Source organism: Gossypium arboreum, chromosome 8 (assembly GCF_025698485.1).
Source record: "Gossypium arboreum isolate Shixiya-1 chromosome 8, ASM2569848v2, whole genome shotgun sequence".
NCBI lineage: Eukaryota > Viridiplantae > Streptophyta > Magnoliopsida > Malvales > Malvaceae > Gossypium > Gossypium arboreum.
Window position 1 is genome coordinate 10,305,843 of NC_069077.1, and position 17,805 is coordinate 10,323,647.

The 17,805-nt window shown below is 36.0% G+C and overlaps 1 non-coding gene across 1 annotated transcript; it reads left to right on the plus strand.

The window, feature by feature from the left end:
* Window positions 1-17,032: 17,032 nt before the first annotated feature.
* LOC128280289 (small nucleolar RNA R71) lies at window positions 17,033-17,139 on the plus strand. The gene has a single exon (XR_008270469.1). It is a non-coding gene; the product is annotated as a small nucleolar RNA R71 (small nucleolar RNA).
* Window positions 17,140-17,805: the final 666 nt, after the last annotated feature.

Consider the following 17,805-nt stretch of genomic DNA (forward strand, 5'->3'; position numbering starts at 1 on the left):
CGCCATGTCTCACAAATCATCAGACATACAAGCACAAGCATGTAATCAAATAAGTATAGGAACATGGAAAACAACAACTTATACAAGTATCATCACAGAACTGATGTTATTCATACATCATCCCATAAATGGGGCATACAAACTCACCTGACTCTTCTTTACTTGATCTGCTTAGCTTTTCTAGACGCTAGAACTTCCGCTTTTCTAGTAACTAAGCATTATAACCAAATCATAAGTTCAGCTCAAAGTTCTTTAATTTAAAACTCAGTTTTCCTAAAACATGAAAAACCTTAAAATGGTTCTAAAAACTCTTAACTTTGGTTTCTAAATCTTATGTACACCAAATGACTTAGAACTTTACTAGCTCCTCAAAATTTTTACATTTTTAATTATTTCCTCGTGAACATCACTCCATGCAGATCTTTCCATAACCATCGCTTCCTCAGAATGATCATTGAAGGAGAAGATAGTAAAACATATTAAAAAAGAAGAAGTCTCCCCTGGGAAGTCCCTCTCCAACTATTTATAGCCCCTCCCACATAGTCTTCAACCGTGTAAAATCCACACGTTTTCAATCATTTTGTCCCTCACTAAGGGACTAGTTAATTATAATCCAACTAAACCAAAATTAGATTTCAACCATGCCCTATTTCATTTCTAACTTTTTCTAATTTTCTAAAAGAGTCCGCTAACTTATGGTATCTTTCAATTTAACCCTTAAATTGTCCCTAGTTTCTGGGTTTAAGGGAAATCTGTGTGACAAGATGCTTGGGGGAGTGCTCCATTTTTTATGTTGAACTATTGGGAATTCTAGACGGTTTGAACATTATGTTGAGTAGGAACTTTGAAAATATTTTGATTTAGACTAATAGTTTGGAAGCAACAAGGGCTATTCATGACTATTTCATGTCATCCTCGGATTCTACACTGATCAGGCGAATACATCAAAAGTTGAAGGAGGTTGACAATTGGTTCTTACATTTTATTCCCAAATAGAATAATAAGGATGTTCATTGTATAGCTAAGATGGCCTTTGATAGGGAAGAAGGCTTGGTAATCCTTGAGAGTCTACCTAGAAGAATTTCTACTGTCTTGAGTTAATGTAAACTTTGTTTATTCTTTTCACCAAAAAAAAATGTTGTCATAATTGTAATGGTGGGCATATCAGCTTTTTTCATGGTATTGGTTGATACATACTAATACCAATGTATTTTTTAGGTACAATTTAGAATTTATTAATGTTTTAAAATAATTTTCATTTATATATATTTATAGTTTATTTTTTTATTTTTAATATAATATATTACATATGCAATTTTCTCTTAATTACATACATATAAATATATTAAAATTTAAAATTTTAATAAAGTTTGATAACTTTATTTAATAACTGTTTTTAATAATAAATGTAATTATAAAAAAGTATTAAAATAAAAATAAAAAGATAATTTAAAATATTAACATCCTATACCAATTGATATAAATGAGATTGATCGAAAAAGATAAAGCACATTAAAAGAATCAAAATACATTAAAATAATAATTATGGCGTAAATAATACGAAAGAACCGATTAATAACAATATGATAGTAATCACCGTAATTAAAAGTTTAATTACACTTTAAAAAAGATTTAATTATTATATCCTAGTCCCAATGCACTTCACATATAACTGGGATGAATAATCAATTTCAATGCACGAGTTAAGTGTAAAGAAAAGTGCATACCATTAGACTATAGTTAAACTCAAAGCTAAAAGATTTTCTTTCCATTTCCTTTTTGCAATTATAACATGAGACGAGAGATATATTAATATTAGAATTTAAAATTTTAAAGTGATGCTTTAATCACTCCTTCAAATGAGATAAAATAAAAAAATAATTAAACTTGATTTTAAGTTGGAATTGAAATTTTTAATAAAAATTAATACATTAATTTACTTAAATTATACCTAAACCTCATTGAAGGCATTCTAAATAGTTGCAAGCCACCTTTTTAATCAACAGTCATTTTAACAAAATTATCTGCCTCTTTGTTGTCTTCTCTAGATACGTGATGAATTGAGCATTGCGCAGCTTTAGTCAATAAATATTGGATTCTTCTAACCAAAGCAAAATTCGATACCTTTGAAAAACTACCTGATATAGTTTGTACGCTTCCAACCTATCTGAGAAAATAAGCATACTGACAAAACCTCGATCAAGTGCAATCGTTAAACTATCCATAATATCCCATAATTCAGCGTCCAAAGCAGAATAGCTCTCCAAAACTCGATTATAGCCAAGAATCCATCTCTCATTCCTATCTTGTATGACACCCTTAATCGTGGCTAATCTAGAATCCTATTTTACTGCGCCATCAGTATTCAATTGAATCCAATTCTCGAACAAAGGCGAAACTGAATTTGAAACTTACAGCTCAGAAACATTTACCTTATGTGATAAGGTATATTGTTTAACCCAACTGGAAAAAACTTTAACCAATTCCTCAACAGCCCATGTTATACCATAAAAAAACGAATAGATTAAGATTCTTCCAAATATGCCAAGCAACAATTTCAAATAAGCATTGTCAATCAACCTCTTCTAATTGCATCCTAAGTTTATTTTGTAAGTTAGATGCTAACCACTCATGAAGTCCTATAAAGAAAAATGCATTCAACTTGCCTGTTGGATTACTCGAGTCCATATATCCTTTGCTGCAGGACAATCACGAATGACATGTAAAACATTTTTAAAGGCATGTCCACAGAGGTCACACGAACCATCTTGCCCAATCCCTTGCTTTACACGCTCTATGTTAATAAGTAAGTGTTGTTGAACATAAGCCAAATAAAGTACCTAACCCTCTGAGGACCTTGAAACTTCCATGGTAACTTCCAAATCTTGTCCTTTGGATTCCATAACCCCTCTCAAAATTTTCAATTGGTACTTTTGATAGAAAAGGACCCGGTTGGTTACTTAACCCAAATGATCCTATCTGATCCAATTGCCGGATGGGGGGAGGAATCTCCATTATGCGCCTAATCACATCCTCCGAAACCTATAATCGAAATAGATTGATATTCCAAGAACATTTCTCTGTAACCATTTCACTAATCACACACTCCCAATACATATTAGAATGAAATGAGATATGATTAACCAATGGACCAAAATTCGGGATCCAAGGATCTTGCCAACAATTGATCATATTACCATTCCTAACTGACCATAAATTATTTTCTCTAACAAGTGGCAGACTTTAGAGAGACTCCTCCAAAGAAAAGAGCACTGACCCCGTGATATGGTTTTTGACAACCCATTTGGAACCCTATACTTTAATCGAAGGACTCAAACCTATAATGCACTAGAATTAGACACAATATTAAATCCAAGCTTCATAAAAAAAGATATATTTTGATCTCTCAAATGCCTGATGCCGTTACCTTCACAAGATCGTCATTGACAAACATACTCCCAACTAACCAACTTCATCTTCCTTTCCACACTCGACAATCCCATATGAATTATCGTACCAAATGCTTGATTTTCTCACAAAGGCCTTTAAGGATCATCATCGATTGCATGAAATAACTAGGAATTGTTAGTAGTACAGACTGAGCTAAGGTGGCCCTACCAGCTAAAGGTAGTTGCCTTGCCTTCTGACTTTGCAATTTACTATGAACTCGGTCAACTACAAACCTCAAAGTGGTATTAGTCACCTTATCATGAAGAAGGGGAACTCCTAAATATGAACCAAGGTTTTACATTCTAAAAAATCCCAAAATCTCACTACGGTGTTTCGCCAAATCTTCACTAACTCCTTTAGAAAAGAAAATGTTAGATTTTTGCGCATTCACCCGATGTTCAGAAAAATCACAAAAACCATCCAAAATCCCTTTAAGCAACCTGGCTTGATGCTTATTTACTTGCCCAAAAATAATGAGATCATCCGCAAAGAAAAGATAAAAGAGAATTGGACCTAACAATTCAAGCGAATAGGGTGCCATCATCCAGATTGCATTGTTGAGAGAATACTGTAACCAAGCCACTCCATACATAGAAGAAAGAGATACAGAGATAATGACTACCCCTAACGAATCTCCTTACATAATCGGAACTTCTAAGTTGGGACACCATTCCACAATATTTACATAGTAGAATTGGTGATAACCGACATAATAACATTTCTAAGAATATTAAAAATACCTATAGCTTAGAGCGAAGTATCAATAAACTCCCATCGTACACGATCATAGGCTTTCTCTAAATTAATCTTGACTTATGCATGCTTTTCATAAAATGGATAACTTTTTGCACAATTAGAATATTATCTGTAATGTTTTATCTCGTAATAAACCCAACATGCTCCTCTGTGATGATATTTGGAAAAATAACTTGAAAACGGTTGACAATGACCTTCATGACCAGCTTATAAGAGATATAGTACAAACTGATAGGCTTAAACTGAGAAAAGTTATAAGGGACATGGACTTTGGATAGAAGGACTATCAGAGTGTTACTTAAAGTTAGATCAATAACCTCCCATCGAAAATCTTTTTGACCCAACCACAAACAAAACTGCCAACTTAATTCCATTGGTTTTGGAAGAAAAGTGCATGAAATCCATCACTATTTGACGCCTTCAAAGGTGCTATATGAAAAAAAAGTAGTCTTGATTTCATCATCTATGATTGCCTTCTCCAAAAACTGAACCTCCCTATAAGCAAGTTGTGGAAATAAATTAAGTGGTAACCCTTCAAAGGTTGCGATTGCTCAACATATAACCTTTGAAAGGATTTAATCGCCTTAATTTAAAGAGCATCATCATCAAATATTCATATACCTTTACCATTCTTCAGTGTAGTATTGTGCTTCCTTCGCTGAAGAGTGCACTTATGGAAAAACTTAGTCTTCCAATCTCCTATATAGAGCCAATTGCACCTAGCCTTTTGTTTCCATAAAAGTTCTTCATGATGAATGATGTTATCTAATTCCTCCCTCATCTCTATTTCAGCATGAAGCAAATAATTAGATTTCGAACGGTCCAACACCTTTTAGACACCAACTAATTTCTGCATTAATTGCTTTTTACAAGTGACAATATGCCCATAAATATTCTTGTTCTAAGACTTAATGTTTTTTGAGAACTGCTGGATAGAATCACTCATATTACCATTAAAACTCCAATAATTATATGCAAATTTAGAGAAACTTGAATGCTCAACTTAACTAGTAAGGAACCTAAACGGCCTTTCTTTGTTTCAACTGATAGTAGGACTTAAAGAAAGAAAAAGTGGTCGGTGGTCTGGTTTGAGCCATAAAAAAAAACGAGTCACTAAACATTTCAAGAAACCAGAAATCCATGCATCGTTATCGATAGCTCTATCAAGCCTCTCATAAATCCCACCTCTCTGCCAAGTAAATGTAAGTCTCCTAAACCCTAAGTCTTGTAGTTGAGCTAACTTAAGAAACCTATTGAAAGATGGACACCTTTTCACAGTCCTCTGTCCTGCCCTTTTTTCACTAGAAAAAAGAATGACGTTAAAATCCTCAATCACCAACCAAGGAGCAACTGCAAAAGGTAGAACTAAATTTAGACCCTCCAAAAGTACCTTCGCTTTCGCTTATCCAGATTCTTATAGACAAATGAAACCAATATAGGTATTCGGAAAAAGTTATCTAATATTTGAATCAAAATAAATTGAGGATAATTGCAAACTACATAAACTCGAATAGATTCCTTCCACCTAACCTATATACCCTAGAAAAACTAATATCTTTTACTCGATGAGAATGATGGAACCCCAGTTTAGCAATAATCGCATTTGTTAGATATAATGAATTCTTTGGTGTTTCATAATTCGAATATACCTTTCCGAACCGAGACACCTTTTCCAACTAAACCACACCATTTAGAAATTGATTAACCAATTACGAAATTAACTAGATCGTTGTCCTCCAAAGGACAGCCACCATCCAGAACAATATTATCTTTAAAAATAACAACCACATGCTTACCATGATCTATTATATTCAAATTCAAAGGTACCACCATCTTAATTGGACCTTCGAAAGTTGGGTTAAAGTTTGAAGTAGTATTTGATTGAAAACCAATGGAAAAATTAGACCTAATATTAATATTTTTGATAGTAGCTCCTAAATCTTGTGAAAAATCGTTCTCTTTTGTTTCTAAATTTCCTTCAAGAGTTGATTGAAATTTATTATTCGAACATAGGGTAAAATAGGTCACTTTATGGCTGCTGAAAACTGGTTCAAAACTAATTATAATTGGCCAAGGAGAAGCAATGATTTGACTACCAAGAATTCCCAAATCAACATCTACTATATTCGACCCAAATCCACCCAATGCTATATCCATATTTTCTAAACACCCCCAAGCCCAACTCCATTACCTTAGCCTACATTGTCCATATGTCCCTCTCCAATAACCGGCCCAACATCCAATTTTCCATTCACTTTTCTAGCATCTCATTTTAATAGCCTTAAAAAAAATCCCCTCTTTGGAATTTAACCCTTGAAAAATCAGCCTTATTAGCATCACCTTCCCCATTCTCCTCATCTATTGAAATCAAAGCCTTAAATATCGATCTAGGCACTCATTTACCTAGATTTTTAGCTGCCTACTTTCAAAATTTCCTGGGATTGTGATGAGATCGCCTTTCAACGATCATCCAAGGTGTAACAGCCCGGTATTAGCTAAATCAAAACAATAATTTTGGAACCACAAATTCGAGATTATAAAATTATTTTAATATTATTTTTGGTATTTAAAGCATGTGAATATATATGTGTGAAAATTTCGTGAGCTAATTTTATTGTTTAATGCTATAAGTTAAAAGTGCCTAATTGCTATGGATTATTAAATGAAATGTCCTTATGTTGTAATTAGACCATTGATAGTGGAGATGGACATAAATGGCCTTATATTTGATGATTAAATGGTTTGATAACTAAGGGTAAAATGGTAAAATATGTAATAGGCTATAATAAATAAAAGAAAAAAACAATTTTAAAGCCTAAAGTATCATCATCTTCCACTGAAAATCAAAAGAAAATAAAATATGGAAGCTCATTTAGGGTTCGGCCATGGTTAAGCTTGATTGAGATATGTTTTGAGCTCGGTTTTTGATGATTTTTATGTTTTTGTGATCGTTGCTTTGAGTACTAGCTAGCCTATACCTTAATTTTTGAGTTTTTTAATGATTTTGTGAAATTCCATTGATGAGTGCTTGATCTCTTGAATGTTTGATGATGGAAAATAAGTATTTGTTGTTAGATTATCTTGTTTTGAGAAGTGATTTTTAGTGAAATTGCAAAAAAAAGGGACTAAATTGAGAAAATGTGAAATGTCGTGGTTAAAAGTGTGAAATAAATGAAAATATGGGTTGTTGTGCAGCTATAAGGAACTCGGCTAGCATGGTTTGTCCTTAAATTTCATGAATTTGTAATTTTATAAAATAGAGACTAAATTGAATAAATTTGTAACTTTAGGGGCTAAAGGGAAAAATGCCTAAATATGTGTTTTTGGACTAAATTCAATGTGTTGATGTTAATTTTGAATGTATATAGATCAAGAAAAAAAGAAAAAGAATTTGATCAGGAAAAATCGAAAGTTGACGAATAGTCGATTCCGTACGTTTATTCCGACCACGAGGTAAGTTCATATGCAAATAAATGTCTTTAAATTGAATTATATATGTTTATTTGTCCTTAAACTGCTATGAATGTTGAACGAGTAAATACAAGTAAGAATTGACGAAGTTACGATATCCGAAAGTCCCATACAAACCTTAGGAATAATATATGATACAAATGTCATGACATTAGGTTACTGAGACATTAGGTTACTGAGATGTGATTACATGTAAGACCATGTCTAGGACATTGGCATTGTATTATGATTACGTGTAAGACCATGTCTGGGACATTGGCATCGTTAATCGATTGACAGTGGCATCAATATATGATAATATGTAAGACCATATCTGGGATATGGCATTGTACAAGCTATATGTGATTTTCGAGTATCTTTAATGATTCCTAACGGTTCAATGGGCAAAGTCAAGTTGAGAAAGAATATATGAATGAGCTAAGTGACTCAGGTACGTACGAAATTCATACGAGTATTGAAAAGAGGAAATATTTGGTGAACTCGATTAAGACTTTGAATATATGTTCAATGAGAAAGGTTTGTGAATTTGAATGAGATTAGGCATGTTAAGCATATGTTAATTGATATGTAAATGTTCATGTGATGACTTTATTTGTATATGGCTTACTAAGCTTTTAAAGCTTATTTTGTGTGTTCTTTCCATGTTTTGTAGATTATCAAAGCTAGCTCGGACTCGAAAATCTTTGGGAAAACATCATTGCACTATCGATCATCTCGTTGGTACTTTTGAAGCTTTATATATATGGTATATAGCATGTATAGGCTAGTGTCATTTTGGGTAAGTTTTGAGTTATGATATTAGCCATGGGATTTGGCTTGTAAATGATTAAGTGTATGGCCATTTGAGTTGGCTTGATTTATATGTTAACAAGTGATAAATGTGATGTTTATAAGTTATTATGTGTTTTAGCATGTTTGCCATGGTTATTAATGGCTAAGTGGTTGCTTATTTGGTTGAATAGTTGATGATGTATTAATGCTTGGAAGATTTGCATCTTGTAGTTTGATTTTGAGCTGGTGATATGGTGTAATTTGTGTAATGAAATAGAGGATAAATTGATGAGTAAATGCATTTGAAAATTGGATAAGTTGTTATGTTTTTGGTATAATGATTTGGTATGTTTGAATGTGAAATTGAGTAGTTAAAATGGTTGATGATAGATGGTATGATAAGTGTTTGAATTAGTATGTTTTGGCTGCCTATAAGTGTATGAAAATGATTCTATTTTGATGGTTAAGTATGTATGAGAAAAGGGTAGCAAATTGGCTTTGCAAATGGCTTATTTTTGTCCACACGGGCAAAGACACGGGCATGTGTCTTAGCCGTGTGCGACACACAGTCATGTTATACGGCCGTGTATCCTCTAGGGTACCCTTCGAATTAAAGTCAGTATACCCTACAGTTTTGACACAGCCTAGACACACAAGCGTGCCTACTGGCCGTGTGTGGCACACGGGCTGGCACATGGGCGTGTGGTTGGCCGTGTAACCCAAGTCAGTAACCCCCTTAGATTTCATACAGCCTGGCACTCGGGCGTGTCCTTGGCCGTGTGGTGCAAGTCTGTATGTATGCCCTGTTTTTACACGGCCTGTGATACGGGAGTGTCTGGTAGCCGTGTGAGGCACACGGCCTGTTCACACGAACATGTGACCTTGAAATCAAAGAAAATTTTATAAGTTTCTTAAAGTTTGTATATGTTATCGGTTTAGTCCTAAACCACTTCTAAGCATGTTTTAAGGTCTCGTAGAACCTTACAAGGGACGATGTGAATGATTTGAATGGATTTTAACTATGATTGCATAAATGTGTGTGAATGAGATGTGTTATTCAGTAATGCATCGTAACTCTATTCTAATTTCGGATGCGGGTTAGGGGTGTTACACAAGGTTCGAACTCAGCTGCCTTCTTTATCAATTTTTCGTATGCAATATTTTCCCCCACTGGTCGCGTGATTTGTAACAAGTAATAAATATTTATAATGAATATCAAACCTAAACGAACTATTATCACGACAAAAAGGCAAGCGCACCTATCGAACAATAGTACAGTAATGGCAATACCGGGATATCGTACCCAAAGGAACCAAAAGTACTAGTAATAACTATCTTTTTATTATCTAGCCTAAGAATAAAAGGGTTTGTTTATTAAACTAATTATCTAAACTAATTAACTAATTTAATTAAAGCAAAGAGAAAATTTGGGAAAAGATTTAAAGAAAAACAATTGATAAAGACGACACCCAAGGAGGAATCCACCTAGATTTCACTTGTTATCTGACTCTGAATCGATGATTTATTCACTTGACTTGATTCGTGAGACACCCTAACCTATGTTATTATCCCTTTCTAAACTAATAACGTCTAACCCTCAGTTGAATTAATAGAAATTTCTTTCTTAATTAAAACCCCTAAGGAAGCAGTAAATCACTCTATGGACTCCCATATTAGGTTTCACCCTAATCCGGCAAAATCTCGTAACCTTATTTCTAGGCGTTCGATCATCTCCGCTTAATTATGTCGAATCTACTCTTAGGCAGGGTCTATTCCTCCTCTGCATAAGCACATCAAATCATGAATTAATACCCGGAATATTAACTCAAGCATTAAGAACACATAATTAAGAACAAATCAAGTATTTATCATACAGTTCAGATAATAATAACAAGATCCATCATAGGTTTTATCCTCCTTAGGTATCTAAGGGGTTTAGTTCATAATAAAATAAAAGTACATCTCAAAAGTATAAAAATAACAAAACATGAAGAAAACTCCAAACCCCCTGAAGGAATTCTAAAAGAGATCTTCAGTCTTGGAGTAGCTCCGGCTTTTGGGATGAATTGTCTGGCTTTCTTCAAGTAATTCCTAGCGTATGGTTCTGTATTCCAGAAAAGTTTTGGAAGAGGCCTCCCTTATTAGGTCACACTTAGGGTGTTTATATAGGCTTTAGATTAGCTTTCTTCCTCCCTAAGTATCATTTTTCGTGTAAAATACAACTCTTTGAAAAAGGGACACGCCCGTGTGCCACGGCCATGTGACACGATTGTCAGTCCGTGTTCAATCTGTTAAATTGCACACGGCCGTGTGGTCTTCTCGATTTGGTCCGTTTTGTCCCTTTTTAGCTCGTTTTTGGCTCCTTTTTACTCTTGGTGCTCTCCCGAGTACAAAACATGAAATAACCCGATTAAGAGCACCAAAATCACAAATCTAGTAGTAAACATCCATTAATATGCTAAGTATTTGGGGTATAGATATGTATAATTTGGCATTTATCAAATACCCCCACACTTAAGCATTTGCTTGTCTTCAAGCAAAATTCTCATTTACTGCTAGAATTCATTCCATTCAATCGCAAAAGCATTATTGATAATGTTACAAATTATTCCACAGAAAATCATACAGTGAGAATTCAACTATAGGGGCATTAAAAGCCTCAAACAATCTAAATCGAATATTTTGATAATAAAATCATAGGTAATCTCCTTCCTTTAAGTAATTAACTTTAGTCCAAAGATGCAAGAGTTGACATAGTCACTAAAGATTCACTCAAATCACTCAAAGTGTTTAAGGTTCAAGATTAAGCATTCGATTGTCTAACGTGAAAAGTTATTACCATAGGCTTGTATTAAAATCAAATCTCCACCACTTGATATGATATACTAATCAAAAGGTCTTTGCATGGTTGTAATGGGGTTTAGGTTACAGGTATGGATACAAGCTGAAGAGACAAGGGTTAGAACCGAGATAATTTCAATATGTTACCCCACTGTCAAAAACTTAATTACTGAGCCTCAAACAAATATCTAGAACTATTTTACATGAGTTCATGACAACTTTAGCTTGCTGAGAATTACAATAATAATACTAAGTTTTTTTTTAAGAACAAATTAAGTCAATACAATACTTCATGATTCAGTAACAAAAATGGTGAACATAGTGAGGTAACAATATTAAATTTAATCTCGATAAAAAGGTAAATTAAGAAAGAGGATTTCAACAATAATGGGTTAATGGGTTAATGATAAGGGTTAATCAATAAAAAATAGTTAGTAGGCTCAAAGGGGGTTCGCTAAGGGTTTACTTATGTGGGAAGGCTTTTTATCGAGTAAGTGGGTTAAATCCTAAGTGCCTTTATCATCTCAGTATATCAAATCATACGTGTGGTCTCGACATGTATAATCGAAGCAAGTTCTAGAATAACAGTTCAATGTTGACACACTTAAACCACAAAAGAAGTGAGCAAGAAAGAAAGCTATATGCTCAAAAGGCTTAAAATCTCACTAAAATTTGGGTTTTGATGTCATTCTCAGATACTTAAGATTTCAAGATAATACCTCAATTTAGGAAAATAGTCTAAAATTTTAGTTCTCAAAATATCAATTTATCATGTTCGATTCTCTAATGTCCTATAATCAAATGATCATGCATAATTCCCATGATCTAATTCATGACATATCAATAATAATTATAGATTAATCAGAATTCATTCGATCAAGATTATGAGAAAATCAATTAAGCACAAGACCAAATTCAAGGATTTGAGAATAATACAAAAAGTTAGGTTTCATGTTCACCCCCCCACACTTAAGATGTACATTTCACTCAATGTACAAAGATAGATTATTCAAAATAAAGAAAATCAGAAGAGGAAAGGAGGTGAAACTCCCTGTTATATGGATGTGGAGCTTGATTTTGAAGATGGAGTGTTCGAGGAAAGTGGTAGCTACCATTGTTCTTGGCTAGATGAAGAAATTGGGTCGTTGAACATGGTACTCGTGAGGTATTATTTCCCATTTGTTTCCTCATTCCGTAAAATATTCCTAGCAACTTTGCTTGGAAGTCTGTAGAATCATGAAGAGCCTATTAAGAGTTGGTGTGGAGGAGAGCGTAGTGGGATTACTTGTTAGAAATACTAGAAAATGGAAAAAGTAAAATTTACTAATATAGATATGTCTTTCAAAATAAAATAATAAAATTGAAATGAAAATAAAAATAAAAATAAAATAAAATAATAAAATAAGAATAAAAAAAGATAGGAGGATTCAATGATCCTCATCGGTGGGGCGCTCAGGTGGTGGCGCTGGAGTGGCGATGTGAAAGTGCACAGCTGCTGCATCATGGCCTGAATATCATCCATCTGTCGGTCCCGTCGTCGATCTCGCTCGTGAATCATCTCGAACTGTATAATGCAATACTACTCGAAGTGGGCGAGTCGGTCGGAAAGGGGTGTCAATGAAGCAACCGCATGAACTGGTTGTTCCCTAGGTGGCGCGGTGGAAGGCTCCTCATGCTGTAGGGGAACATCATCAGGAATGTCCTCAAGATCCTCCTCGTCAATGGCATGAGAGAGACGATACTGAGGAGGATCGGTCCCATATCGGCGTTCGATCATCCTCATGTGTGACATAATCGTGATGCCTTGTGGGGACATCTGACCTATCAGTGTAAGCGCTGATGACTGGGCCACAGTGTTGAGGAGATCGAAGTGTCTGGCAAGACGCGTCACGTAGGGGCCGGTAGAGATCACTCCCTTCCTATGCTGCTCGGTCTAATGGCGAATGGCGAAAGCAATGAAGTATGCCAAGTCAGTCACGTGTGTGTTCTCCATGCACCATAAATAATAGGCGTCATGGGTGTTGACAACATCAGTGCTCTCTTTTCTCCCGGTCAATGTGTGTGCCAATATGGCATGGAGATATCATAGGGAAGGGGGGAGAGCTGAAGCCTTCGAGCGGCTGGGGTCGTAGGTGGAAGAGAGTGGTGCCAAAGCCTTCCAGCACAAGGAGGGAGAAATATGGATGTTGCGTGGTAGTGCATTCATGTCCTCCTCCTCTATAAACTTATCGGTGTAAAGTCCTAGAGTTTCTACAAACTCTGGGACACTCATCGCATGAACTAGACCACCTAATCGGAAGTGAATGGTGCCTGGGTCATCATTGTTCGTCATCACCACCTGTAAATGAAAAGTAGAGCATAATTCTAAAGTTAGCTCTAAATAAGTGGGCTCGGTAATAGCAAAGAATCGTTCCCATGGGTCTGTAGACAGGAGGGCACGGATGGCATCAGCTAGCTGGACTTGCTCTACGGTAGCCCAGTCAATGCAGCGACCTGTAGTGATGGGTGCGTAGTATTTGAAATAGCTCCCCCTACGAAGCTTGCAGAAATTCAAGGAACGGGTGCCGGACTTCGGCTGTAGCACGTACCAAGGAAGAACCTAGTCCCCTATGTCTCTTTGAGGATGGGACCGCAGCCTTCTTGCCTCTCGATGACGACATAATGTTCCTGAAAATACATTAGCATTGATAGAATCCAAGATACATCAGTAGTTAAGCAAGACGTCTAAAACTAGTATATGCTATTTAGTGGCTTAAACAATATAGAAAATTCCAAAGCAGATTCCTAACTTGTTTAAAACATATTTGTAATAGTAACAATATCTATGTAAAGTATGTAGAATACCAATGTAGTAACACAAATTGAAAAAAAAAATAAGGTTGAGAAAATGAACCAAAGACTGCTGTATGGCGACGCACGGGATTGTTGATGGTAAACACGGGCGTGTGACTCGGGGATATAGCCGTGTGGAGGAAAAATGGAGGGTATAGAGAGGGGAAAGTGGGGATTAATGCAAGGGAATGGATTTGAAGGTGGTTTAGGGGTTGGGGAAGTGAGAATCTAGGGAATAGTGGCCGGAATAGGAATTAAGGAGTGGGGTAGGCTAGGTTTCGGCTAGGGTTTTAGAAGGAGGAAGAAGATGAACAGTGGTTTGCTTATATAGGGGAGGGTCACACGGCTTAGGTACACGCCCGTGTTTTTCCAATTTTATGATTTAAGTCGTGTCTGGCTACTATCCCACGCCCGAGTTTCGTGGGCGTATGTCGAACACAGCCATGTCACACGGCCGTGTCGAGCTTTATTCACTTCTCTCACGCCTATGTGTTACGGTAGCATGCCCGTGTATTATTGTACACGGTTGAATGGCACGGGCATGTCTAACTCCCGTGTCGAAGAAACAGAATCGAGCCTTGTCCTTGGCACGCCCGTGGTTTTTCATTCCCACGCCTGTGGTCTCCTATCAAGTTCACCCACAGCCATGTCGCACGACCGTGGGGGATTTATCGCACCCCGTGTTTTGGGAAAAGCATTACCTGCTTCTACACGGCCGTATAGCACGACCGTGTCTCTTCCCCTATTTGGCCACGGCTTTAGGCACGCCCGTGTGCCTGGCCGTGTGTACTGAAAAACTTTGCAATTCAAAGATTAAGTTAATGATTCAAAGTGTTAGAAATAAAAAATAAAAATAAAGAAATCAAAATATGTTAGCGCTCAGGTTGCCTCCCGAGAAGCACTTATTTATAGTCTAAGCTCGACTTACCTCTCCGTTGAATGATCGTGGTGGTTCGAGGAGTGCATACTCCTCATTCCTATTGTCAATCTTAAAATAAGGTTTTAAACGGGTGTTGTTTACCTTAAAAGTGCTGAACTTGGGATAACTCACCTCCACCGTATCGAATGGAAAAATACTGAGTACCGTAAGAGGGATTTCCTCATTCGGTATGGTAGTGACAATGTGAGGATCAACGGCATCTAGTAAGACTTTATCGCCAACCTTAAGTTGATTAGGAAAGGTATCGGGCTTGTTTTGGCGTAGTTTCAGTTTATCATGTATTCTCGGTTTGTGTTCTCGCCATTCATCTGGCTCCTCTATCCGTAGTCTTCGTTTTTCATGGACATCTTTGTTCTCTTCATGATAGTAGCGTACAGTCTCTGTTGTCTTGGTTCAAGGAAGTTCCTGCAAGGACGATTAAATATTAGTTTTATCATCGACAGGTTTTATAGCATTATCTTGAGTTTTAGAGGTTTTGACTGAGTCGCGTGCTTGGAGTGTTACTGCGTCATCACCTGTACGAAGTGTCAGCTCTCCTGTGCCTACATTAATAATGGTTCTAGCAGTTGCTAAAAAGGGTCGTCCTAAAATTAAAGGTACCTCGTTATCCTCATCCATATCTAAGACAACGAAGTCTACTGGGTAAATAAATTTACGAGAACATCTTCAATAATACCCTTAGAAAATCTAATTGTTTTGTCAGCCAATTGTATGCTCATCCTAGTCTGTTTGGGTTTACCGAGACCTAGTCGTTCAAACATTTTATACGACATAACATTTATACTTGCCCCTAGATCAGCTAAAACATTATTCACAGATAGACTATCAATTAAGTAAGGAATTGTAAAACTCCCTAGATTTTTTAATTTGTTAGGCAGCTCATTCTTTAGAATAGCTGAGCAGACTGCATTGAGTTCCACATGTGATTTAGCGTCTAATTTTCTTTTATTAGTCAGAAGTTCCATTAAGAATTTTGCTGAGTTGGGCATCTGCGAAAGAACTTCAATAAAAGGTAAGTTAATATGTAATTTCTTTAAGAGTTTGACAAACTTACCGAATTATTCTTCTGTTCTGTCTTTCGTTATCACTTTAGGATAAGGCACACGAGGTTCATAATTCATACTTACCTGTTTAGGATCATCATTGTTTACCTTTACTTGACCTTTGTTCATCGCGTTGTCTTGCTGGAATTCTGGCTCTAGTGCAATGAATCCTTCCTTATTTGGAGTACTAATTGCATTGAGGTGTTCCCTCGGATTAGGTTCAGTATTACTTGGTAAGCTACCTTGTGGTCGTTCAGAGATTAGTTTGGATAGCTGCCCTGTTTGAGTTTTGAGTCCTTGGATCGATGCTTGTTGATTCTTAAGCGCTGTCTTAGTATTTTGGAAACGGGTTTCTGACACTGAGATGAATTTAGAAAGCATCTCTTCAAGGTTTGGTTTCTTCTCTTGTTGATAAGGTGGCTGTTGAAAACCCTAAGGATTTTGTGGCTTTTGATTCCCTTGACCACCTCAGAAGAAATTTGGGTGGTTCCTCTAACCTGCAGTATAAGTATTATTATATGGGTTATTTTGAGATCTAAAGTTATTGTAACCCATATAGTTGACTTGTTCTTCTTCGGTTGTAGGATTGAAGAATTAGTATTTTGTATGTACACCTCCGCCACTTGAGTCATACCTCATTACTAGATGTACCTGCGTAAAACCAAGTAAACCGTCAATCTTTTTATTGAGAAGTTCTACCTGATTAGAGAGCATGGTGACTGAATCGATGTTATAAACGCCGGCTGTTTTCGTTGGCTTTGTCCTCATAACTTGCCACTGATAGTTATTCAGTGACATCTCCTCTATAAATTCATAGGCATCTTCCGGTGTTATATTGTTAATGGTTCCATCAGCAGCTGCGTCAATCATTTGTCATGTCGATAGATTCACACCATTGTAGAACGTTTGAACTTACAGCCATAGAGGTAACCCATGGTGAGGGCATCTTCTCAGTAAGTCTTTGTATCTCTCCCATGCATCGTAAAGTGTTTCTAAATCCATCTGCACAAACGAAGAGATATCATTACGTAACTTAGTTGTTTTAACCGGCAGAAAATATTTTAATAGGAATTTTTTGGTCATCTGTTCCCAAGTAGTGATAGACACTCGTGGTAACGAGTTCAACCACTGTTTAGCTTTATTTTTCAATGAAAAAGGGAATAAGTGAAGGCAAATGGCATTATCAGAAACACCATTAATTTTGAAAGTGTCGCAAAATTCAAGAAAATTCGCCAAGTGCATGTTGGGATCCTCATCCTGCAAACCATCAAACTGAACAAACTGCTGTATCATCTGAATTGTGTTAGGTTTTAGTTCAAAATTATTCGCAGCAATAGCAGGTCTAACTATACTAGACTCAGTTCATGTTAAAGAAGGTTTAGCATAGTTATACATAGTACGTGGAGCAGGATTTTGATTAGCTGCAATTGTAGGAGGTAGCTGATTGCCTGGGTTTTCGGCCATCTCCTCGGTTGGGGGTTGAGTATCGCCTTCTCGCTCGTTCTTCGTGTATCGTAAACTACGCCTTATTTCTCTTTGATTTCTACAAACTGTGCAATCGATTTCTTCATCAAAAAGTAATGGTCCTGACGGGTTTCTTCTAGTCATAAACTATAAAAACCTGCCAAGAGAAAGAATTTAGTAAATTAATAAATAATAAAAATAAAATTAAATTAAATTGCAAAAAAATAAATGGCTAAA